Source organism: Pristis pectinata, chromosome 11 (genome assembly GCF_009764475.1).
Source record: "Pristis pectinata isolate sPriPec2 chromosome 11, sPriPec2.1.pri, whole genome shotgun sequence".
Lineage (NCBI taxonomy): Eukaryota > Metazoa > Chordata > Chondrichthyes > Rhinopristiformes > Pristidae > Pristis > Pristis pectinata.
The window spans coordinates 85252052-85276590 of record NC_067415.1 but is presented as its reverse complement, the minus strand read 5'-3'; the positions used below and the strand labels follow the sequence as shown (position 1 = coordinate 85276590).

The window sequence follows — 24539 nt, the reverse complement described above, 5'->3', positions numbered from 1 at the left end:
AAAGGCCTAATTCTGCTCCTGTATCTTATGGTTAGTACATTCCGATATGGCGTACGTAAACAAAAGTTTAATTATTTGGTATTTAAAAAAATACTCTTTTCTCCTTTTTTACCTTTGTCATTGATGAAGAAGTGGGATTTTATCTTGTTTCTTTGAATGCATGAATGTTTATAAGAATTGAACAATATTCTGAAAGTAAAGTTAAAACCTCAGATCTACCTTTGGTTAAAAATATCGATGGTATAAGGTACTGATATAAACTGGAAAAAAAGTAAAAATAACCATGCCTTTAGGGACATTTCACCTTACCCATTACACAGATTCTGTTTCTTTGAAAAGTGTCAAATTGCTGATTAACAAAAAACTTTGGTCCTGCAATGAGTAACAAGAAAACTGAATATTTAATTAACATTACACTAAAAAAAACCAGATCACTCATGCTACTGATTCATCTCTTTATTGAAATAGAACAAGACTGCATGTGGGCATCAGACAGAGGAGATTAGAAAATCATCCTTTTGCTTAGACTAACTGATGGCTGGCTGAGTTTTCAAGAGAAGACTTTTGAGTAATGTCACTGTGGAGAATTATCAAGCAGAGGCCACAATAAAGATCTGCTTCAGTCTGTAGCAATAACATGGAAGTGGCTGTGAGCTGTATTACTCTTATTAATTTTTGTGCCATTGACTTAAATGGGACTGAATTCTGAAAGAGATTTGCATGGGAGGATAATGCGACCGAGGGAGAGATGCTTCCAAGCAGATCAAGTGGACCAACAAGTCTTCACAGGAAAAAAACTAAATGTGTCACGTTTATGAAAGAAGTGGAGGTATGTATAAAGGAATGCTCATCCCAGATCCTATCCACAGAGCGTGACTGAGTTCAGAATGCCAACGGCATAGTAAATAAAGATCCCAAAAAAAGACTCATTTGTATGGCATCTTCCATGATGTCAGGATGTCCTAAAGGGTTTTACAGCCAATGCGGTACTCTCTAATGTGGGAAACACAGCAGCCAATTTATACACAGCAAGCTTCATCAAACTCCAATACAATATTGCCTGGACATTGCGTCCCTTGAAATAGGGCCGTGGGCTCTTTTATGCCCACCTGAGAGGGCAGACTGAGCTTTAGTTTAATATGCTAGTGGGTCAGCAACCTGTCTCTGGGCACTGATGTTTGCAAAGCTCAGGGAGACCACATTAAGGAGAAAAGACAGAAAATATTATATAAGTTGGTCTCTACCCCAAGCAACACTTAAATCTGATTTATCCAAATTATATATAACATTTTCAAAATTTCCAAAATTCTGCAGGAAATCTCCATCCCACTGGGGTGTCTATTGGTTATATTCCACGTGCTGTTGATATTAAGGAGACTGATGTGGTGGGAGTATGGCACGGTGGAAAGATGTTTTGAAATGTTTCCACTTCTGGAGAAAAGCAGCACCAGAGGTCATCACTATAACATATCCACCAAGAAATCTAATAGAAAATTCAAAAGAAACTTCTTTACCCAACGACTGGAGAGAGCGTGGGAACCACTCCCACAGGGTGCAGATGAAGTGAAAGCATAGTTTCATTTAAGGGGAGACTGCACGAACCTATGGGGAGAGTGACTATAATATGAGTTTTACATTGGGTTTGAAAGTGATATAGTTCAATAATAAAACTAGGGTTTTAAATCTAAACAGAGGAAGCAATGAAGGTATGATAGCAAAGCTGGCTGTGGTTGATTGAGAGAATACTGAAAAGGAATGAGCATTTGTAAAGGGGAATAAGGAAATGGCAGAGGAATTAAACAATTATTTTGTGTCTGTCTTCACAGAAGACAACATAAAATTAGAGTATGAGAGAAACCGGTGAGCTTGAAGGGTAATGAATCCCAAGGACCTGATGATTTAGGTGGCTTTAGGAATACTGAATGCTCAGGCCATTATCTTCCAAGGTTCTGTAAATTCTGGAACTGTTCCTGTGGAATGGAAGGTGGCACAAGTGGCCCCACTGTTTGAGGGAGGAGGGAGAGAGAAAACAAGGAATTCCTGACCAGTTACCCTCACGTCAGTGGTTGGGAAAATGCTGGAATCCAAAATGAAGGATATAATAACAGAACACCTTGAAAAGAAAAATAGGATTGAGCATTGTCAGCATAGATCTATGAAAGGAAAATCACATTGGACTAACCTACTGGAATTCTTTGAGATGGAGGAATCAGTAGATGAGGTGTATTTGGATTTCAGGAAGGCTTTCTATAAGGTCTCACGCAGACAGGTTTGTTAACAAGTTTAGAGCATGTGGAATTGTGGATGATGTACAGATATGAATTGAAAATTAGTTATTATACAGAAAGCAAAGAATAAACACATCCTTCCCAGGAGAGTAGGCCTTGACGATGGGGTATGGTAGGGATCGGTGCTTGGGCCCCAGCCATTTACAATCTACATTAATGATTTGGCTGAGGTAACCACATGTCAGATTTCCAAACTTGCTGATGATATTAAACAAGGTACAATTGTGAGTACAGAGCAGGATTTAAAGGAGGTTCAAGAGGCTGTAGACAAACACAGTGAGTGGACAAGAACATGGCAGAGGGAATATAATGTGGAAAAATGTGAGGACGTCCACTTTGGTGCAGAGTGGTATAAGCTGGAAGCTGGAAAAAAAAGTAAACTGCAAATGGCCATGCCTTCAGGGACATTTCATCATGCACATTACTCAAGCCCTGCTTCTTTGAAAAGGGTCAAATTGCTGATTAACCAAAACGTTTGGTACTGCAATGAGCGACAAGAAAGCTGAATATTTAATCAACATTACACTAAAAAGGTCACTCAAGCTATTGATTCACCTCTTTACTGAAATAGAACAGGGTTGCATATCAGTAGTGTAGCAGTTAGTGTAACACTATTACAGTGCCAGCAACCCAGGTTCAATTCCCACTGCTGTCTGTAAGGAGTTTGTATGTTCTCCCCGTGTCTGTGTGGGTTTCCTCTGGGTGCTCCGGTTTCCTCCCACATTCCAAAGACGTACAAGTTAGGAGTTGTGGGCATGCTGTGTTGGAAGAGTGGTGACACTTGCAGAAGTTGTAAGCATGCACGGTGGAAGAGTGGCAACACTTGCGGGCTGCCCCCAGCACATTCTCAGTAACGCAAAAAGATGCATTTCACTGTGTGTTTAAATGTACATGTGACTAAAAAAAGTCACATGTATATTGAAGTATCTAAAAAAAAGATCAGAAAATCAACCTTTTGCTCAGACTAACTTGCTCCAAGCTGGCTGAGTTTTCAAGAGCACACTTTTTGTTGAGAGATTTGGGAATGTTTATGTTCAAAGGGACTCAGATATGCTTGCACTTAAGTCACTGAAGGCCAACATGCAAGTAATTAGAACGGCAAATGGTATATGAGCCTTTATTGCAAGTGGGTTTGGTTACAGAAATAAGGACACCCTATTGCAATTAAATGGGGCTGTGGTGAGACCACATCTGAAGTATTCTGCACAGTTTTGGTCTGTTTTCTGAAGAAAGGATTACTTGCTATACAGAGAGTGCAGTAAGAGTTCATTAGATTGATTCCGGGAATGACGGTTCTGCTGTATGAGAAGAAATTGAATAGACTGTAACTGCAATGACCATGAGATGAGATCTGTATTTTCTGGGACTGTATTCGTTATGAGAGGAGATCTCATTAAAACTTAATTCTTATAGGGCTTGACAGTAAATTGCAGGGATGAGGCTGAGGAACCTAGGACCAGGGGCACAGTTTGAGAATAAGAGGTGGGCTGTTTAAGACTGAGATATAGAAATATTTCTTCACTCAGTGGATGATGAACTTTCGAATGCTCTACTTCAGATGGCTGTGGAAGCTTAGTCATTATGTTCATTCTAAACAGAGATTGGTAGAAATGGAGGATATGGGGGATGGTGCTGGAAAATTGGAGTGAGATGGAAATGGCAAAACAACTTGAAGGGCTTGCTGCTGCTCCTGCTCCAATTTCTGATGTTCTTGTGAATGCATGTGGGGAAAGGGAATACAGGGTTACACTGATCGGCAGATGAGGAAGCAGACAGTAATGGAGAATAAGTGGACTGGTTGGGAAGAATTGACTGTTTCCGTGCCACGTAACCTATGTAATGATGACACTGGCCTTCATCAGTCAGGGTACTGAGTATAGAAGTTGGGATGTTATATTGCAGTTAGACAAAACGCTGATGAGGCTGCACTTGGAATACTGTATTCAGTTTTGATCACCATGCTATAGGAAAGATGCCAAGCTGTAAAGAGTGCAAAGGAGGTTTACAAGGATGTTATTGGAAATCCAGGGACTGAATTGTGGAGAGAGGTTGAGCAGGTTGAGACTTTATTCATTGGAGCATCAGAGAATGAGAGGTTACCATATAGAGGTGTATAAAATCATGAGGGGCATAGATAATGTGAATGCACACAGTCTTTTTCCCAGGGTTGGGGAATCAAGACCTAGAGGGCAGAGGTTTAGGGTGAGAGGGGAGAGGTTTAACAGGAACCTGAGGGGCAACTTTTTCACCCAGAGGGTGATCAGTATATGGAATGAGCTGGCTGAGGAAGTGGTTGAGGCAGGTACATTAACAACATTTAAAAGGCACCAGGACAGGAACATGGATAGGAAAGGTTTAGAGGGATATGGGCCAAACACAGGCAAATGGTACTATTTTATATGGGAATCTTGGCTGGCATGGACCAGTTGGGCCAACGGGCCTGTTTCTGTGCCATTAGACTCTATATGGTCAAACCTTTAGCAAAACGTGACCACTGTAATGGAAGCACTATTTGGTGCTTTGCTGGTGTGCACTGTGACAAACAATGCCATCAATATCAAGAAAATCTTCTTCCAAGAGTTGTGCAAAACACATTGTGCTGACAATTAATTACATTTTGATCAAGTCATGTTTTTCTGATATGAAGTGCTTCAAATATCCTTCTGAGAACGCATGGCACAGGAAATTTCAGCTTCAGTTTACACCTATAAAATCTAGGTCACAGAGTAATTGCCTGCCTTCACATAAACGGGGAACTTTACATTTAAACATTGCTCTATTATCTAGTCCTTACAGGCAATGAACTCATTCCAAACGGTTAGGGCCTCAAGAACTCAAACAACTAGAATATTTTTCAAATTCTGTCAAAAACACAGTACGTTCACAGCCCCAATGCATGTAACTCCTATTTCAATACCTGAACAACAGGAGAAGGATGCACACATAGATTTGTAATGCAATATATGTTTACTGATGTTTACAAACTTTTTATAGTTTCTATTTCCTCACACTTTACACACTGCTGTTTTACAGGGTTCTACACATTATAATGACTGGTAGTAATACTGGACATGGTACACAGTTACTGCATAAATCAGCACTGTAGCTACTAGAACTAACATTGATTGCATGGTGTGCACTTATATTTAAATGGTTTATCCACAAGTTAAAGCTGATCTTTCAGTGTGAATCGTTGCTCAGTCCCACAGTGATCTATGAAGTGGAGTTTGATGATATGGTGGAAAATCGATAGCTGACGTTTTGGGTCGAGACCCTAGATCAGGACTGGAAAGAAAGAGGGGAGATAGCTGGTATAAAAAGATGGGGGAAGGGGTGGAGCAAGAGCTGGCGGGTTTTGGGTGGATCCAGGTGAGATTGGTGGTGAGGGAGGGAGGGAGGAGAGTGGGAATGATTGATGCATGAAGCTGGGAGGTGATAGATGGAAGTGACAAAGGGCTGAAGGAGGTGGAATCTGATAAGAGGGGAGAGTGGACCATGGAATAAAAGGAGGGGAGTGGGGAGGGGAACCGGAGGGAGCAATGTGTGGGTGATGGGCAGATGGAGAGGGCAGGGGAGGGGAAAGAGATGGGGTGGTGGGGCCAGTGGGATAAAGGAAAAAAGGGGGACAGAGGGGATTGGCTACCAGAAATTGGAGAAATCGATGTTCATGCTGTCAGATTGGAGACTACTGAGGCGGAATACAAGGTGCTGTTCCTCTAATCTGGGTCTAGCCTCCACTTGGCAGTAGAGGAGGCAATGGACATACATATTGGTGTGGTAATGGGAAGTGGAATTAAAATGGCTGGCCACTGGGAGATCCTGGCTGGTATGGTGGATGGAGCGATGGTATAGGTCGTCTACTGGAAATTCCAACTTGTGCAAAGATTGCTGAGGAAAAAAAGTAGAACTGGCAAAGACCACATGGATATATGAGAGGGAAATTGTCATAGAGTCACACAGCATGGAAATACAGCATTTGTGTTTGACAAATCTATTCGTTTTTTTGAGGGTGCATCTAATAAAGTGAACCAGTTAATGTGATGTATTTGGACTTCCAGAAAAGCTTTGTTAAGATGCCACAAAAAGAGATTAGGGGCAATATACTGGCAATAGATTGAGGATTGGTTAACTGAGCGTATGAATAAAAGGTTGTTTTCAGGTGGGAAGCTGACTGGTGGGCTACTGACATGGATAAGGGGATTAAGTAAAATATATCCACACTTGCTGTAATGCAATGTTAGCTGCTAGTGTGGGCTGTGAGGGGGATACAGAAAGGATTCAGGGAGAAAAATATGGGGGCTGGTGAAAAATAATGTGGAAAAATATGAGGTTATTAGCTTTTTTTTAATGTTCAGATTGGGGATGTGGGATTGCTGGTTAAACCAGCAGCTATTGCCTATCCCTTATTGCCCTTGAGTAGGTGATAGTGAGCTGCCTTCTTAAACTGTTGCAGTCCTTTTTTGTATCCAGTGTTTGCAGCCATTTCTTGATATCCCATGGAGTGATTTGCAAGCTATAGACTGGCTTCTCTGCTGATGGGGATCTCGGGAGGAAGCTGATCTCTTCGGCACTGCTGGCTGAACATGGTTGCTCCTCCTGTTAGCTGTCGACCACCGTTCACAACAATGTGGTGGGATCCCCACCACCTGGGTCATGCCTTCTTCTCGCTGCTACCATCAGGCAGCAGGTACAGAAGCCTGAAGTCCCATACCAGCAGGTTCAGGAACAGCTACATTCCTACAACCATCAGGTTCTTGAAATGACCTGCACAACCTTAACCCTCCCTCAGGAATGGAACACTACGGACCACCTCTTGCACTACCATAGACTTGTCTCTGATTGCGTCTTTGCTTTTTTGTTTGTACTCTCTTACTTTTGCAGTCCTTTTTCCCCACAGTATGGTATAATTTTATACATAATTTATGAATAATTTATATTCTGTGTGTTGTCTGTACCTACGTGCCTGTGATGCTCCTGCAAGCAAGTGGGGTAAGGAAGGGGGGAGTGGGGAGGTGGAATGGGGGAAAAGAGGGAGAAGTGCGGAAGGAAGGGGGAGGGGTGGAGAGGGGAGGGGGGAGTGGGGGAAGAGGGAGTGGGGTAAAGGGGAGTGGGAGAAGAGGGGGAGTGGGAAGGGGAGGGGGGAGTGGGGAGAGGAGGGAGTTGGAGGAAGGGGCTTGGGGGTAGATAGAGGGCAAGGGAGAAGGGAGAGAGAGGGAGAGAAAAAGAGTGAGAGTGTTTTGAGTGTGACTCTTCCTTTGCAGTCCCCATTTCCCTGCTGGAGGGCAAGTACCAACCCAGAATGAAGCTTAGATCAGTACTGACACCCTGCTATGGGTCACTTCCCCTCCACCGACTTTGCACCTGCAAAACAGAAATGATTCTGAGGGATGACAGAGTCAAAACTGTCGCGTTGGAGATATTGAAAGTAGAAGAGCTTTCAGACTGAACTCTATAGTGCCAGTGGTTGACACCTTATTGATAACGTCTCAAGATGTGTTGCCTAGAGTTGATGGTTCAGAGTCAGAAGCTGCACTTTAAGTATTAATGAGGTTGAAAGTTGGAGGTTGCCAACCCTGCCTTGGATGAAAGGAAAAAATACATCTGAACATCATTTAAGTAGTACCTTTCTTGTCCTTAGAACCTCACAGTGAATGAGGCCAATTCATAATTGTATTTGACAAGGTCCCACAAGCAGCGATGCGATAAAGACCAAATAATCTTTCCCGCTTTTCTTCAAATAGGTGCTATTTGCTCTTTTAAATCCACCCAAGGTGGGCTTTGGTTTAACTTTTCATCTGGAGAAGGCACCTCTGACAGTGAAGCACTCCCTCAGTACAGCACTGGAATGCCAGCTTAAACGTTGTGCTCACATCTCTGGAGTGGGACTTGAACACAGATTCTTGTTGACCCAGAGGGCAGATGTAACCCATTGAAACATAGCTCCATGAGGAAGCACTTCCTCACGCAAAGGAGTGTGGCAATATTGGGCTCCTTCCTCTGAAAAGTTAATGAGTTTGGGGACCAATGAAAAATTTAAAAACCAAGACTTATAGAGCTCTGTTTGGCAAAGTTACCAAGGGATCTGAGCCAAGATGGGCAGATGGAGTAAGGTCAAGGAATATCCATGATCTAACTAAAAAAGGCTTGAGGACCTAACTGACCTCCACATATTCCTGCATGCTCCCAGATATTTCAACCTCTAGGCCCTGCATGGTGCTTCCAGATTGGGGCGAGGTGCTCTCAGTATATGTAAATTTTGAGAAAAGTAATCTACTCTAGTACTTTTTGAGAGAAGGGCAGCTGGTGTTAGTGTTAGGAATGGATAAGGGTCGGAGAGCTAGCACATCAGCGAATATAACACCTCAAAACAATTACAGGAGGAGCATCTCCAACTGGAAGAAGTGTTTTAGTGTACATGGATCACCAAACCTTGCAGTATGGACAGAGACCATTCATGTTGGCTCTCTATCAAGTGTCCAAGTGCTGCATTTTCCCAGTAGCCCTACTAATATTTCAGGCAGTGTATTCTACAAGGTGACAACTTGTTGCCTCTTAGAAATTCCTCTACCGTTTATAGGACAATGGAGAAACAGCGGGGTCAATTAAGAGTGGTTTCAAAGAGATAGCGCAACCTTGATCGACCAAGTGGCTTCCTTCTGTGCTATACAATTCCACAAGCCTATCCTAATTGTATTGTAATTTCAACATTCACATCTAATCAAAACTGAAAAATACAATTAGCAACAGCAAGATAAATAACGGCTATCAGATAGATCACGCCTATAGATGTTCAAAGCAGCGTCAGACCTCTGGTCTCCTGTTCCAGCTGTCAATGGTTTCAGATATCTGCTAAGCAGAAAGGTGGCACTTGCAAGAGCATCAACGTACAGTTGATTACTGAATACGAAACAAAGAAAACAAAGGTCATTTGAGAAAGTGTGGAGATGTTCTCAAATATATGCCACCAGACTCCTAATGAAAACCTGCCTTTATGCTACAGCTTTAGTGTGCCTCAAGGAAGGAGCAATACCGAACAAATTTTGGTACTGGCGCCCATGAAATATTATGAACACACGAATGAGGCATAGGAGTTGGCCATTCAGTTCCTTGAGCCTGCTCCACTATTTAATATATTAAAGCTGATCTGACTGCATTGGTATTGGTTTATTATTGTCACTTGTACTGAGGTACAGTGAAAAACTTGACTTGCATACCATTCGTACAGATCAATTCATTACACAGTGCATTGAGGTAGTACAGGGTAAAAACAATAACAGGATACAGAGTAGAGTGTCACAGCTGCAGAGGAAGTGCAGTGCAGATAGACAATAAGGTACAAGGTCATAACAAGGTAGAATGTGAGGGAAAGGGTCCATCTCATCGTGTAAGGAAACCATTCGATAGTCTTATAACAACGGGATAGAAGCTGTCCTTGAGCCTGGTGGTATGTGCCCTTAGGCTGCTGTATCTTCTGCCTGATGGGAGAGGGGAGAGGGGAGAAGAGAAAATGTCCCAGGTGGGTGGGGTCTTTGATTATGCTGGCTGCTTCACCAAGGCAGCGAGAGGTATAGACAGAGTCCATGGAGTCCACAGTAATCTCAATTCTACATTCCCATCTACCTGCAGTAACTTTTCACCTCCTTGCTTATCAAGGATTTATCTACCTCTGCCTTAAGAATATTCAAAGAATAACTTGAATATTCCCTTGATGATTTTGTCAATCAAAACTTTGTAAGTCTCAGTTTTTTGTTTTTGAAGAAGAGGTTTTTAAAGCTTCACAAACCTCTGAAAGGAAACATCTTGTCTCATTTGTGTCTTAAATCGGCAATACCTTATTTTATGGCACGTCACTTGTAAAATCTTGCCAAACAGAAAAGAAACATGTCTACTCTGTTTCTTATTGGACAAGACTATTATGAAAGGGGACTAAAGACTTGATCAAAGGGTGAGCACTTGAGGAGTACGTTGGCAATTAATAGCATGAAAATAGATGTCGGTAAAAACTGACCTTTATCATTTGTGCTAAATACCTCCAAGAGAATTGGCCACTGATTACGCTAACCTCCCCCCACACAGTTCCACCAAAGTCAATGGAAGACAAAGTCAGGAAATAAACAGATACTGTTGCATTCATTTACTGTAGGCAATGCATCTTCCTCTGTTATCTGGTCATTGGCTGCTGGGTTTCCCATATCCCTAGGTTCCTGGTTGTCAACATCTCGGAGGATCTATCCTGGGCCCAACACATTGATGCAATCACGAGGAAAGCATGCCAGTGGCTCTACTTTGTTAGAAGTTTGAGGAGATTCGGTATGTCACCAAAGACTCTTGCAAATTTCTATAGATGTACAGTGGAGAGCATTCTGACTGGTTGCATCACCGTCTGGTATGGAGGTTCCAATGCACAGGATCGCAAGAGGGTGCAGAGAGTTGTAGACTCAGCCAGCTCCAGCGTGAGCACAACCCTCCCCGCCATCGAGGACATCTTCAAGAGGTGGTGCCTCAAGAAGGCAGCATCCATCACTGAGCAGCCTCACCACCCGGGACATGCCCTCTTCTCATTACTACCATCAGGGAGGAGGTACAGGAGCCAGAAGACCCACACTCAATGATTCCAAAACAGTTTCTTCCCCTCCGTAATCAGATTTCTGAATGGTCCATAAACCCATGAACACTACCTCGTTACTCCTTTTTTTGCACAATTTACTTATTTTGTAATTTACAGTAATCTTATATCTTTGCATTGTACTGCTGCTGCAAGACATTTAATTTCATGTCATCAGAGACACAAGAGAGACTGCAGATGCCGGAAACCTGCAGTCCCGATGAAGGGTCTCAGCCTGAAATGCTGACTGTTCGTCTCCCTCAATAGATGCTGCCTGACCTGCTGCATTTCTCTAGCATTTTGTGTGTGTTGCTCCTAATTTCACGCCATATAAGGCTGTGATAATAAAGCTGATTCTGATTACGGATTGGGACGGTTGTGGATTTAAGCCCTCTTCAGAGACTGCAGCGCAAGATCTAAGATGCTCAGCTGACTAGAGCGCTGGGCTGTTGAAGGTGCTACAGCTTGGATGAAATTAAATCAAGGCACATCATCCTTTTAAGTGGACATAAAAGATCCAAATATCCTGGAATCCTGGCCAATATTAATCCCGACTGACAACAGATTATCTGGGCTTTGATCATACTGATGTATGTGGGTCTATGTTGAGTGCGTATTAACCCCTGGGTGTCCAGTAAAACAACAGTGATTGCATTTCAGAAGTACCTCGGATGTTTGAAGCAAAGTGCTTCAAACATCAGAAATCAAAGCGGTAAGCTCGTTATTACCCACAAGCCTGCTTCATCATTCAAAGTGATAATGGCTGATCCTCTACCTCAGGTTCACTTCCTTCCTCCGGGTGCTCCAGTTTCCTCCCACATTCCAAAGACGTATGGGTTAGGAAGTTGTGTGCATGCTATGTTGCTGCTGGAAGCGTGGCCACACAGGCAGGCTGCCCCCAGAACACTCTACGCAAAAGATGTGTTTCGATGTACACATGACTAATAAAAAATATCTTATCTTATCCTCGATTCCTCTGGTATCCAAAAATCTTGCAATCTCAGCCGTGAATGCACTCAATGACTGAGCATCCGCAACCCCCCAGAGTAAAGAACTCCACTGACTGGCAGCTCTTTCAATTAAGAAATCTCTTAATCCTGGTCCTAAATGGCCAACCCTTTATTTGAAACTAATTGCAGATTCCCCAGAGAAGGGAACCATCTTCACAGCCTCTATCCTTTTAAGCTATTTCAGAATTTTGTGTTTCAAAGAGATCACCTCTCATTCTTCTAAACAAGATCCAGTCAAGTCAACCTTTTTTCATAGAGAGCTAAGAACCAAGGAATCCATCTAGTTAACTTTTGTTATGTTGCCTCTTAGCTAAATATAAGAACATAACAAATAGGAGCAGGAGTCGGCCATTCAGCCCCTCATGCCTTTCAATAAAATGATGGCTGATCTTTTACTTCAGTGCCGTTTTCAACTGACTTGATTCCCTCAATGTCTAAAAGCCTGTCCATCTACATCTTGACTATACCCAACAACTGAGCCTCCTCAACCCTATGGTGAAAGAATTCCAAAGATTCACCACTCTGAAGAAATGTCTTCTCATCTCAGTCTGGAGTGACTGATCCCTTGTCCTGAGGCTGTGAACCCTGGTTCTAAACACCCCAGGCAGAGGAAACACCATCCCTGCATCTACCCTATCAAGCCCAGTACAGATTTTGTATATTTTAATGGGATCATTTCTCATTCTTTTAAACTCAAGAGAGTGCAGGACTTGTCTACTCACTATCACCTCTGATGGCAAACCTGACATCTCAGGACTCAATCCTGTCAAACTTTGCTATGCCCCTCAATTGCTAAGAACCTTCTCAAGATAGAGAGACAGAATAAACAAAATACAAATATATCCTTCTTCAGATGTGGAAACCAGAACTGTACACAGTATTCATTGTAATTAAAATCTAGTGTAACTATATGAGACTTCTTTATGATTTGACTGCTTTGGTGTGTTCTGATGTGTGAAAGACTACGTAAATGGAGGTTGTTTTGTTCTTTCTTTAGTTGGGACACTTGTCTGAGAGATACAAAAGGTATGGGGAGAGATTGATTCATGCCCTGCCTTTCAGTTTTCCTATGTTCCAAGACTACTTTAATCAGTTTTTAGCTGTACACTGGTGTACGATACTGGTGGGTATAGATCAGTCACTGTATAACACTGGACTACAGGCTGATGTAAGGGGATAGCAATGCAGGTGGCAAGGTTGGCACTGAGGGATATATGACAATAAGAAACAGAAGCAGAAACATCCACCAGCTCTGCCATTCAGGGCGGTCACGGCTAATCTTTTACCTCAGCACAATGTTCCTGCGCTGATCCAATATCTCTTGATTCCTGTTATATCTAAAAATCTACCAGTTCCTGTATTGAATACACTCAGCAACTGGGCCTCTACAGTTCTCCTTGGTGCAGAAATTCAAGGATTCAGCAGCTGGGGTGTCTGGAGCAGCAAGGCAGCACAGACTGCAACAGCAAGGCAGCAGCAAGAAGAATACGCGGGGAATGGAGGAACATGGATCATGTTCAGGCAGAAGAGATTTAGTTTAATTCAGCATCGTGTTTGGTGCAGATACCGTGGGCCAGTTCCTGTGCTGCAATGTTCTAAGTTCTATGCATCACTGGGGCAGCTCTAAGTGGAGCAGTGTGGAGGCAATGGGTGGAGCAGCAAAGACACGGTGAGGTAGTGAGAGCTTTCGATGTTACTAAAAATGTAATGTGCTTGCACAGAGTTAAAATAAAGCGATTCTTGTGAATAGGACCAGGAAGTTGTTGACCGTCAATCTATCCCTTCCTACAAAAATGTTGTAAGTCACTGCCCCAGGCTGATGTGACACACTTTCCTTTGCATTCTCTCCCTGTTATGAAGATTCCTTTGTTTCTCTCATGATAAGACCTTCCACTCCAGGACATCTGAAATGTCCTCCTTCTTCAGGAAACGTGCCTTCCCTTCTACTGTGGTCCCTCCCTTGCATTTGCTCCACTCCTTGGGCTTCGACTCTCAGCCCACCTCCCTCCAGAAAGAACAGAGATAGAGTTCCCCTAGTCCTCACTTTTCACCCTTCGCATCCAGCACATCATCCTTTGTCATTTCTGTCAGCTGCAACGAGGTCCCAGCTACATCTTCCCCTATCCACCCCTTTCCATCCTCCGCAGGGACCACTCCCTCCCTGACTCCCTGGTCCACTCATCCCTTCCCATGCACCCCTCCCTGACCCTGGCACCTTCCTCTGCAAGCGCAGGAGGTGCAACATCTGATACACGTCCTCCCTCACCATATCCAGAGACCTGAACAGTCCTTCCAAGTGAAGCAAAGATTGCAGTTGAGTTTTTGTCGACATATGATTAAAACAGTGTGGGACCTATCAATTTTGACTCTATTTCATGCTGCACTCTATGAAACCAACGAGTGAATTCCAAAGAAGCAAATACTTCTGCTTGGAGGCCAGCAATTAAATATGTGACCACAATCGAATACCTGCACTTTGGCTGCTTCATCAATGATCTTCCTTCATCATAAGTCAGAAATGAGGATTTTTACTGATGATAGCACATTGATAACACTTGCTAACTCCTCAGTAACAAAGCAATCCATGTCTACAGGCAACCAGGCCCAGATAACATCCAGGCATGGGCTGATAAGTGCTGTAATATTCATGGTACACAACTGCCTGTTAATGACCATTTCAAACAAGGGAGGGTCTAACAGCCAACCTTTTTCATTTAATGGCAATGTATTGCTGAGTCCCCCCACCTGCAATATCCTGGAAAGGGAGGGGCATCTGTCACCGTTGAGCAGAAATAGTTCAAACACCATCTATAAATTTGCCAATGACACCACTGTTGTTGGCAGAGTCTCAGGTGGCGATGAGGAGGCGTACAGGAGTGAGATAGGTCGGCTGGTTGAGTGGTGTCGCAACAACAACTTTGCACTCAACGTCAGCAAGACCAAAGAATTGACTGTGGATTTCAGGAAGGGGAAGGACGGTGAACTCAACACCAGTCTTCATTGAGGGGTCAGCGGTGGAAAGGGTGAGCAGCTTCAAGTTCCTGGGCGTCAACATCTCAGAGGATCTATCTTGGGCCCAACACATTGACGCAATCACGAAGAAGGCACGCCAGTGGCTCTACCTCATTAGGAGTTTGAGGAGATTCGGTATGTCACCAAAGACTCTTGCAAATTTCTACAGATGTTTGGTGGAGAGCATTCTGACTGGTTGCATCACCAGCTCCAATGTGCAGGATCGAAAGAGGCTGCAGAGGGTTGTAGACTCAGCCAGCTCCATCATGGGCACAACCTTCCCCACCATTGAGGACATCTTCAAGAGGCAGTGCCTCAAGAAGGCAGTATCCATCACTAAGGACCCTCACTATCCGGGATATGGCCTCTTCACATTACTACCATTGGGGAGGAGGTCCAGGAGCCTGAAGACCCACACTCAACATTTCAGGAACAGCTTCTTTCCCTCTGCCATCAGATTTCTGAACGGTTCATGAACCCATGAAGACTGCCTCATTATTCCTCTTTTGCACTATTTATTTATTTTAGTAATTTTTATATCTTTATGTCTTGCACTGTACTGCCACTGCAAAACAACAAATTTCATGACATATGCCAGTGATAATAAACCTGAAAAAAAAACAAATGCAGCTGGATCAGCCACATAAATACTGTGGCCAAAAGAGCAGACCAGAGGCTGGGTATCCCAATGCAAGTAATTTATCTCTTGACACCTCAAACCTTCCCATACCTACAATGCCCAAATTAGGAGTGTAATGGAATACTTTCCACTAGTCTCTCCACCAGCAGTTCACAGTAGTTGCAATGTGTTCATTTACAAAGTGCTACCATGATAGCACCTTCCAGATCCACAATCTCTACCACCAAAAAGGACCAGGACTTCAATGCATGGTGACACCATTACCGGCGGCCCTCCTCCAAGTCCCTATCCTGACTTGGAAACATATCGCCATTCCTTCATCGTCGCTGGGTCTAAATCCTCAAACACCTTCTGTGGGGATATATCAGAGGGAATGCAGCAGATTGAGAAAGCAGTTCACCACCACCTTCTCAGGGGCAACTGGGAATCATAAAAAATTCTGGCCTTGTCAGTGACAGCCAGATCCTGAAAAGTGAATGTAAGTAAACAATTTGGTCTTTGTTAACATATGATTCACGCTAACATTGCGGTACCAGTCAATTCCTTCCCACTATTTTGTACAGCAACCCATGAAACCGACCAATGCCACAATTATGCATTCTGAAGAAGCAGATTTCATTGACTTGCAGGCTAGCAGTTGGGTAGCTGACCCCAAACTACAACTCTCTAGGTGAATGATTTCCCACAAGAAAGCATTCAAATGCAGTAATAAGTTTCTTGTACCACAATGATGGTGTAGCAGACAGTGTTCTCTAGCCACAGTAATTACTTTAAGAGCACTTGAGTGCTGAAGGTGAAACCATGAGATTGTATTCTGTGATACAGCTGGCACAGAATGAGTCAAATATAGTGACATGCACCTGAAAAGTAACTCTGTTGATCCACTGCCAATCAAAATGCTCAATCTTGGGCTTCTTTCTTCACTACAGATTCTGTTGTTATTTCTCACCAAACACCACCCCCCCCCCCCCCTTATTCAGTGTAAACTGATGCTCACATCCCTCACACACATGATCCTTAAACGCATTGGTTCTGCCCACTGTGCCGCCAGTGGTTCAGTTGGTGGCACATTCTTCTCAAATCAGACCTTGTGGGTTTCAGTCGCTCTCGAAAGGATTGGCACAAAATTCTCAGCTGGCAGTACTGAGGGAACGCTGCACTGTCAGAGGTGTCATCTTTTAAATAAAATGTGAAAGCAAGACCCAATCTGCTACCTTAGAGGGATGAAAACCATGCCATTAACACTAAATAAAGGAGAGCAGTGGATTCCTCAAGCAACAACACTAAAAAGATAATAAATTATCTGATGATCACATTGCTATTGGATGAGTGTGCTCTGTGTAAATTAGCTCTTGTGCTTCCTGCAATAAAACAATACAGTTTACAACACGAATTTCAGTGGCTGGAATGCTTTAGAATGTCTTAAAGCTGTGAAAAGTCCTGTAGCAACATATCTATTTTTATATATTTCATAAACAACGTCCATCTCTATGAATGAGTGAAATCATTTCCTGCAAATGCTTTGGACAAATTATAGCTGCCATTTTGCACATCTGAAAATGCAGCTGCAAATCTGCTTTCTACACTACCACATACTCTGGCATTTGTAACTCACTTGCTACCTGTACCAATCTTGGTCACCCCAACTCCACAGACGGTAACTCCTTCTGTTCACCAGGCACCAGAATGAAACTTCTGATTCTCTTCTATTCGTTATTCACAATAACACAGAGGTTTATCTGTGCAAGACCAATTGAGAGCCAACTCTGTAATCCCAATTAATGAGAATTTGCAGAATCATGTGCTTAAATTCTGCAGCCTCAATTCATAAAGCCAATCTCTGATAACCCCTGGGCAGGACTCAATACTAGAAATCTAAGAGATTTCTAGAGGCAATCTAAGAGGCAAAATAAAAGAGGTCACAGGATTTGATGTCTATTTTTAAGGTCCCTGGCAACCCCACATGGCATTGTCTTCAAGAAAAACAGATAGAGCTACTTGCTGCTTGAATGGTGGATTAAAGACACTCCCATTCTGCAAGTGAAGATAGGCATCCCAATCAAACAACCAGCCATGTTATAAATCCATGCTCTAAATACTACCTATCGCTAGGTGACTTCCATATATTGGCACCCAGTGTCATCAATGTCAGAGCTCAGTTTACAACTCTGTACACGATTGGGTTTTGGTTTATTCTCTAATTCACTTGCACTTAAATAGCTAGTGGATCAGTATTGTGGCTAGGAGTAACATAATGGTTAAATGGTTCATTCCCAGGAAGTGTTAGGGATAATGTATAATGGTAAAAAGGGTACAATAGGAAATATTGAAAGTACTAGACAAACCATCCAGGGCATTATTAATCCAGATACATGTTTGAATCTTACCATGGCATCTGGAGCATTTGAAATTGAAGTAATTAAGTGAATCTGGAATTTAAAAGCGTGTTGGTGACCACATTTGTCACAGAATAAAAATATTTGGTCCTCTCATGTCCTTCAGGGAAGGAAATCTATTGCCCCTGCTCCTATGTGCTGGCAGATGTGATTGGCTCTTAACTGCCTCCTTGATTCAGTGACAATTGGGGTTAATAAATGCTGGTATTGCCAGCAATGGTCACATCCTGTGAATGAATGATAAAATGTCAGCTCATCGATGCTCGCTTCTGCAGGATGTGAGATTTATGATATAAATTTGACCTTGTTAATGCAAGATAAGCCTTGAGTCTGAAAGTGAGACCAATGGCTCAAGATAATTAGTTTCATGGTTTATGGTAAACATCTGGTGTTACCTAGTAACTACCTCACTTCTGGGAGTCTTGTTCACAGTTACACGCCATGTCCTAACGAATCATCAAGAAATGTGCTTAACCAGAGATCTACAAAGATCCTGAAGTCTCCTTGACATTCTGTAGAAAGAGTCAAGATTGAAAAGGTCAATACAGATTAAGCTTCTATCCAAGGGGAGGCAGAGCGATCCTGGATCCAGCTGTCTGAACTCCCGTCCACCCACCCACTCCACCAATTAGGGCATTTATATAGTTCAAACGGATTTATAATAAAAAATATTTAAAGAAATAATCAAAAATTTTACGTAATTAAAAGCACCTTAATAACAATGACAGAAGTAAAATATATTAAGTGACAAACCATCAACCATCTATTCACTCAGCTATCACTGTCATAAAGGTAAAGGTGAGATGCAGTCTATCTGGGCCCTCCCATCAGTACATCTGTCCCCTTCCATGGGGTGCAGCCATGGAGGGGAAGATTAGTGCACTGGCATCTGACTTCAACTTGCCTCTGCCTTCTGCATTTCCACATGAAGATGTGGAAGTCGGAGTGGGACTGAATAGGAAGAGGAGGATGTGAACATCAAAATAAAATTGCAGTTGCTGGAAATCTAATATAAAAACAAAAAACAGAAATAAAGACCGTTTGTCTGATGAAGGGTCTTTAACCTGAAACGTTAGCTGTGGTCCTTTTCCAACCTCTGTGGCCTGACCTGCTGAACATTTTCACATTTTCTGTTTTCACTTTAGGAAGTGGAGGGTAGCTGGTGGTGACTATGGAGCCAGAGGCTAAAGTAAGTACAAATGTGGTTCACACTTATTTAAAATCTGTATGCCGTTCCCTCTGAGAAGACAATAAAAGGTTTACACTATCAAAATGAGAGCCAACTCCACTTCTTTGCTAACACCATTCCCGCCAAAACCAGAGCAGAAACTTGATAGTCATACTCAAAACGAAAGCCCAGGCAAGCAATAATTTGCTACGGCTTTTCAAATGCAGAACAGGTAACTTCTGCATAACAAACCTGCTGCAATCACAACTGATGGTGTTATATATTAAATATTGCCAACTACTGCTCTTACAAATGATTAAAAACTAGTCTGGATGGCTCGCACATGGACTTCTTGTCTGGCACAAATATTAAATCAAACCAAATGCAGTTGAAAATTGTGTCAAAAGACCACAGTCAATTCAAAACTGCACAACTTTAAAATCACAGAAGGTTTTATTGGTGGTTGATGAGCACAGAATTAGGATGACTTGCAAAAAAAAAAGAGGCTACATGAGGAAAACAGTCTCACAAGTGTTAAGGATTTTGAATCAGCTAGGCTGGTGAAAGCAGATTCAAAAGGGAACTAGATAAATATGTGAAGAAAACAAATTTCAGGGATGTGAAGCTAACTGGATTGTTGTTTGAAAGAGTCATCCAGATTCGATGGGCTGATTCCCCTCCATTTGTGCCATACTATCTTAACGATTCAGTGAAAGGTTTAAAATCTCACTGACATAACACACCATTAGAAAAAAAACAGAAGCAATGGTTCTAGTCTGCAAACATTGAACTTGGTGTTGAGCTTGGAAAGCTGTAAAGTGTCTAAATGGAACAAATAAGAAGTCAGGGATGTAGTTCAGGTTCTCAACCAGTAAGATAATGAGAAGCATTTTTGACTATAGAGGCATGATTCTAAGATCGAGGCAAGCAATTCTCTTGCAGTAGAGAGTGTGTTGGGACAGAGATGATACATTCCAGATACCAAGGAGCTGTCCACACCCCCAGATGGATATGACAGAGGCTGTGGAATTGTTCTGAAGAAGAGCAATGTTTCCTGGACAATATTTATCTCTTTTCATTACAAATGTGGCTACATGTAAAAAAGCACTTCACTGGCTGCACCATGCTTCACCTTCTTCCCTATCAGATTCCATCATCTGAGGCCCTTCGTTGCCTCCACCTATCACTTCCCAGACTCGTCACTATCTCCACTCTCCTCTCCTCCCTCTGCCGATCACCCGTCCTCACCTGGATCCACCTATGACCTGCCAGCTCTTGCTCCACCACTTCCCCTCACCTCTTTATACCAGCTATCTCCCCTCTACTCTTTTAGTCCAGATAAAGGGTCTTGACCCAAAACATCGAGTCCATTTCCCTCCACAGATGCTGCTTGACCCGTTGAATTCCTCCAGCAGCTTGTGTTTTGCTTCACTGGCTGTAAGGTGGTTTGGTTCATCCTGATCTTTCCTAAGATGCTACTGAAAGGCAAATCTTAACCTGAGCAATGCATTAAGGCTGGGTAAATGATTAAGAAGTAGATGTGACATAGTTGCTCAAGGTGACAGTGAGTTCTGGGTAATGCTGCTTCGGAGTACCTACATGCCTGTTCACCAGCTAAATCAAAAACTCTGAAAATAAGTGGGAGACTAATGGCACAGCTGGCCAGAAAAATGGTAGTACACCAGTGAGCTGAGGCCTGGACTGTTGAGTACTAATTCGACAAAAGCAGCTGAGAAATTTAAGTTCAAGTAATTAAATAAATTTGGAATAAAAGCTGAACATCAAAAATGGAGACCAAGACACTACTAGGCTGTAAAAATGTGTCTTTGCTGTAAAAATGTGTAGATGGATGACAGCAGGTTTCCTTCCTTGACTCTAGTGACTACAGAACCACGAATGCAGTTGACCCTTAAGTTCCTCTGAAGTAGTCCAATATGGGGAATTAGCGATAGGCTATTAAAGCATGTTTTGCTAGCAACCCCCATATCCCATTAACAAATTTTTAAAAAATGACTAATGAATATCAGTCAATACATGTGGCGGAAAAAGCAAATATTTCAGGGAATATCGCTTAGATCACCGTACCTGGATAAATAAGAACAACAACTTTCATTTATATACTCGCCTTCTATGTTGTTAAAGGTACCTCAGTTCTTCACAGAAGTAGAATCAAATAAAATCTGACACCAAATCACAAAAGGCAATGTTAGGACAGGTGAAAGAGTAAAGCTTTAAAGGATTGTCATAAACAGACAGAGACCAATAGGTATAAAATTTTGGATTAAAGGTACAAAGGGGATATGAGGAAAACCTCTTTTTCGCAGAGGATGGTAATGATTTGCAACTCACTTCTGCAAGGGTGGTAGAAACAAAATCAACCAGGGCTTTCAAAATGGAATTAGATGGACACACTGAGAGAAAATAATTTGCAGGGGAAATGGCAGGAGAATGGGGCAGTCAGGATTGGTCTACCAGGAGCGGGTATAGATTTGATGGGCTGAATGGCTTCTTTCTCCGATCTAATGAAGGGAAGAGATTTAGGGCAGGAGTTCTATAGCTTTCAGTGTAGGCCATTGAGTCCACCATGTCTATGTTGGAAATGTGAGGCCACGGAAGGATTTGAATAAGAAGACGAAAACTATAAGCAAATTTATGCCAGCAAGCACAGAGATGAAGGGTGAATGGGGTCTGCTGTTAGTTGCAAGGGTTGAGGAGAAGCTGATGTGTGCAAAGGTACAAGAAAGGACACAGGCTGGGAAATTACTGTAATAGGTGAGAGTCTAGAGGTAACTAAAGCAGAGATGAGGCTGAAGGAGAGATGGGTCACGTTGGAGAAGTGAATGTCAGCATTCTTGATGAAAATAGGATAAGAATTTCATGGAGACACAAGAGACTGCAGATGCTAGAAATCTGGAGCAACACACAAAGGAGCTGGAGGAACTCAGCGGGTCAGGCGGTAGCTATGGAGGGAAATGGACAGTTGACGTTTCGGGTCGAGACCAAGGGTCCATTTCCCTCCATAGATGCTGCCTGACCCGCTGAGTTCCTCCAGCTTCTTTGTGTGTTGCTTAAGAATTTCATAGTACTGCATTCTGATCATTGTCCCATGATTTCGAGTTAAATTTGCTTTAATTCATAATATATATTGAAAGTGAATGGTGTAGAGGCATTTGAGTAAAGTTAGATAAGGGAGAAAGGAAAATGAAGCTTTCATAACAACATGAGATGAAGTTTGCTGGGAGAAGGCGTGTGTGACACATGAACACCACCATTAGCCTCTTGATCAACGTAGCTTATGCTGCAAACACAATGCAATTTAACAGTACCATCACTAGTTTACTGTGACCCCAGATTGCTTTATAGCCCAATATCTATATGACACTCATTGACTTCTTGAAGTTCGAAGATCTGCATTGTTAACTCCACCTATCTCACTCACAGACCAATGTTGGCAGCATTTCCTATTTTTATTTTAGATGTCCAACACCTGCAGTTTTTTGCTTTTTAGTCAGATGAAATTATTTTAAATGCATCATGCGTTAAGCAAGCTTTAAAAGGAACGCAAAATATCAAACAGTAAAACGGAAGCCAGGTACGTTTGTAAAGAACCACTGGTGGCACATATAAAGAGTATGTAGGCACACTAGAAAATGATGCAACCTAACAACATTACTCAACCTCAAAGGTTATAATCATCAGGAAAGATTAGCTGACTCCTTTTTGCAAGCAAAGCAAAAGCTTTGAAATATCCTAACAGGAGACAATAGTATCGACACAAAAGATATGTTTCCACTTTTTGTAGGATGTGGAAGAGCCCAAAATAGGGGACATACAGTAAATACAAGACAGTCATTAATAAAAAAAAGTGCATACTATGGAGCATTTTCACCCAAAGAACTGTGAGGATGTAGAATTCATTGCTACGTGGAGTGATTAAAGTGAACAGTACCAATGTAAATGAGGGAAGTTAGATAACTTGATTAAGAAAAAAACAAAAAGAAAGTTTGATAACATGAGATGCAGTTTGGTGGGAGGAAACACATTTGACACACAAACACCAGCAGAGACCTGTTAGTTAAAGTGGTCTGTTTGTGCCATACATACTGTGTAAAAGTAGATTCATCACGAGTTTTACTATAACCTCAGATTGTTTTAAAACAGCTTATGTATCAATTCACAAAAAAATGGAAGATTCACAAGTTTTATACACACTGTCTGTAATCAGTTAAAACCGTTAACTTTCTGTGTGGGTGATGCAAATTATGACTGTGTGCATTGTGGTAGCCTGACTTCAAGGAAGGTGTGGGAGGGGTGAACTGGGATAAGATAAAGGACTTGATCTGCAAAGTGGAAAGAGTGAGCCCAAAATGTTAGCATGAAAGTGCTGCACATTACATCAGTTTTGAGCTGAGGATGGAAAAGTCTACTAAGTGAACGACCGCATCCAAGACTCAGGGCGTAGTCTAAAAATTAGGGCCAGGGCTTTCGGAAATGAAGTCAGGAAACTCTATTACATGCACAGGGTGATGTACACTTTTGCTTTCTTCTACTGATAGTGACTGAGGCTGGGTCAAATATTAATTTTAAAATCAGAGAATAACAAACATTTTTAACCATAGTTGTTAAGGGGCAAAGTCATGGTCTCCTTCACTGGCAGAACTAGATCATGGGGTCATAGAGCACAGAAATGGGCGCCTTGGCCCACCATGGCAACCAACCTTTTTGTCCCTCTATACTAATTCCATTTGCCTGTATTAGGTCCATATCCTTCTGTGCCTTGCCTATTTGTGTCTGTCTAAATGTATTTTAAACATAGTGAATGCATCTAATACCACTACCTCTAGATATCTGTGTAAAAATCTTTCCTCTCAAATCCACTTTAAAAATCCTTCCTCTCACCTTAAACCTTGGCCAACCCACTATGTGACTACCTCCCCTATCCATGCCTCTTAAAACTTTCTATACTTCTATCAGGTCACCTCTCAGCTTCCCTTGCTCCATGGGAAACAAGCCCAGCCTATCCAATATCTCCCCATCATGAAAGTCCCCCAGTCCATGCAACATGCTGGTGAACCTCCTCTGCACTCTCTCCAGCACAACCACATCCTTCCTATGGTGTGGTGACCAGAACTCCAAGTGCGGTCTAACCAGTGTTTCGTAAAGTTGCAACCTAATGCCTCAACTTTTATATTCTATAAAGGCAAGCGTGACGTATGTTTTTTTTCACCACCCTATCTACATGTGTTGTCACTTTCAGGGAATTGTGGACATGAACCATAAAATCCCTTTGTTCACCTACATTCCTTGGCACCCTACCATTTACTGTATTTGTCCTACCCTAATATGACTTCCCAAAATGCATTACCTTTCACTTGGTGGGATTAAATTCCATCTGCCAATGCTCCACCCAACTTTCCAGC

At 42.4% G+C, this 24539-nt stretch overlaps 1 protein-coding gene across 4 annotated transcripts in view; it reads right to left on the bottom strand.

Annotated features, from left to right (window-relative positions):
• ubac2 (UBA domain containing 2) overlaps window positions 1-24539 on the bottom strand; it is a 153880-nt gene that overhangs the window by 27856 nt on the left and 101485 nt on the right. The gene's annotated exons all lie outside the window — the stretch shown is intronic.